Source organism: Felis catus, chromosome A1, assembly GCF_018350175.1.
Source record: "Felis catus isolate Fca126 chromosome A1, F.catus_Fca126_mat1.0, whole genome shotgun sequence".
Taxonomy (NCBI): Eukaryota; Metazoa; Chordata; class Mammalia; order Carnivora; family Felidae; genus Felis; species Felis catus.
Genome location: NC_058368.1, coordinates 44,520,180 through 44,522,631, shown reverse-complemented (window position 1 = coordinate 44,522,631; position 2,452 = coordinate 44,520,180).

Below are 2,452 nucleotides of genomic sequence, written 5' to 3'. Positions count from 1 at the left end.
AGCTAATTTGACCATAGTTCCTATTAAATGTCAAAGTATGCATGTAAGCACATTAAAACAATTAAAAATAAAACAGTAGAAAACAACACACTTTTTTTTAAAACAACTTTTAGAGCTCTAATGTAGCAGAGTCTAACTAGAGATATAAACGATTATTGCCATTTACAGGATGAAGAAGAAAAGAGCAAAAGAAAAAATGAAAACCAATGACTTCCTTAATGAACATAATAATGTTCCTTATCTTTGTGAGGTTAAAAAAAAATGAGCACAGTGAATTTCCCTCAGGATGATGATTGTACTAACTCTTTGTTCTCATTGCCACTTTCTATACTTCTTACTTTCTGTTTTCTCTTCTTATGTGATCATTATTTGAGTGGTTTATTTTCTATACTTTTTGTCAAAACTGCCTCAATTCTCAATTTATTGTACTTCAGACAATACATAGAAGGTATCATTTTTTACTTGCTCAATTATATTTTGAAATATTTTGTCATTGACAGTATAATTTATTTTAGATTTATAAGTAATAATGGTAGCTATAATGTAGCTAACCATTTGGCATAATGTTACTTAAATTCTACCATCTGCCATTTTGTGCATGTTTATAAAATTTTATTGTTAATGACACATTTTAATTTTCTACATTCATTATTTTTAATATGTGTACTAAAATTGACAGATGGTATTTGTGTATCTATGGAAATTATCTATACATTATTATTTTGAATCTGATACACAATGAAAAGCATTTTAGAAGAGGAACAGTATATAACAGAATTGTCAATGATATATCACTTTCTTTTCATGTTCTTCTCTGTCATATAATTTTCTGGTTTGGGATAATACTGTGTAAACTGGGATAATTGAATTATAACATTGTTTAATGTTTACATGATTAATATCATTTGCTAGTTATAGGAAAGAAGTGAAATTTAAATCAGTGTAAAAAATTTATGGCCAATGTAATAGTTTAATGTAAAATTAAGTTCTGTGCTAGTTTGCTTAATGATGATATAAATCTTAATATCCATGTTTAAATATATAGCTATGGCTATCCATATCTATATCCATATCTATCTAGACATTTTTAAACCTCATATCAGTTCTCATAATAAATCAACTTTAAAGAAAAAAACAAAAAAGATTCGAAAAACACAGTAGTAATCACTTACTGAGTATCTATTATGTACCATATACTATAGTCTGTGAAAAACAACTGACTTTTAAAAAATTCCAGATTTCTTGTGCCCAACCAAGATTTAAGACCTTCATTCTTTAATTAATGCTACAGATTATTCTTATGTGGGTGTTCTAAGTTCATACTTTATAAGGAGATGTTATATTACATACAAGACTGTACACATTCAAACAAATGGATTCATTTAACTCTGATAACAACACACCTTCAAAATGATTCTTACTCTCCTATTTTATACAGATAAGAAGATTGAGAATACATTATTTTGAAAATTTGTCTGTAATCACAGACCTAAAAATGGCTGATCTGTGTTTCCAAATAAAGTCATTTTAACTTCAAATTAGATAGTTTTAAACTATATAAAGTTTATATGTGTGTGCATGTGTGTGTGTGTGTGTGTGTGTGTGTGTGTGTGTGTGTCCTGCACAGAGACACATGGAAACATTCTGTTGAAATAAAAATCAAATTTTAGTCTTACTGTTTCAATGGTAACGTGGTACAAGGAGGATAATATATTCTTGAAGGACTGGACAGTCGGTTATTGGAGCTAAATGTGCATGTACATCTTCTTTTATTTTACAGAGAAAGGTTTTTGCATAGGAAGGGTTAGTTAAGCACTTTAAAAAACAAAAAAGGTAAGGTGGTGTGAAAATGACAAGGTCAACAGAGTCATAAGAGGAGGAATTTAGACCACACTGCTCCATTGCTATCCATTTATTCATCCTCTGTTAACTCTCTATATTGCATCCCCCTCATTAACTATTCTAAATGATTTTCATTCTTTCAGTTAATTTCCCAAATGAATCTTTAATATAGTGATGATTCTAAGCCACTGGCCTTTATTTCTGTTTCTTCTTGCTTCATTTTTTTTAATCTTTCTTTTAATAACTAGTGTTTTTCTTCACCATCCAAGATATGGCATATATATTCCTGATACTATTGATTTTTATTATCCCTGTTTTTGGTGTATTATTTGCATTTCTGATTCTCTCTCTCTCACTTTATTTTGGTTGAAAGATACACAATTATTCTTAGGATTAGGATTGCTTCAAATAACACTGACCTCAAAGTAGAGACTTAAATAAGCCAAAATTCTAAAAAAAACAAAAACAAAACAAACAGAAACAAAAATTGTAGTTAGGCAGTCATAGATAACTATCGAACCTACTCTATTATGTCTGGAACTCAGGCTCCTTTTTCCTTTTTGGTGTTCTGTGTATGGCTTCTTTTCCCGAGGTCACATTATGTTCATGA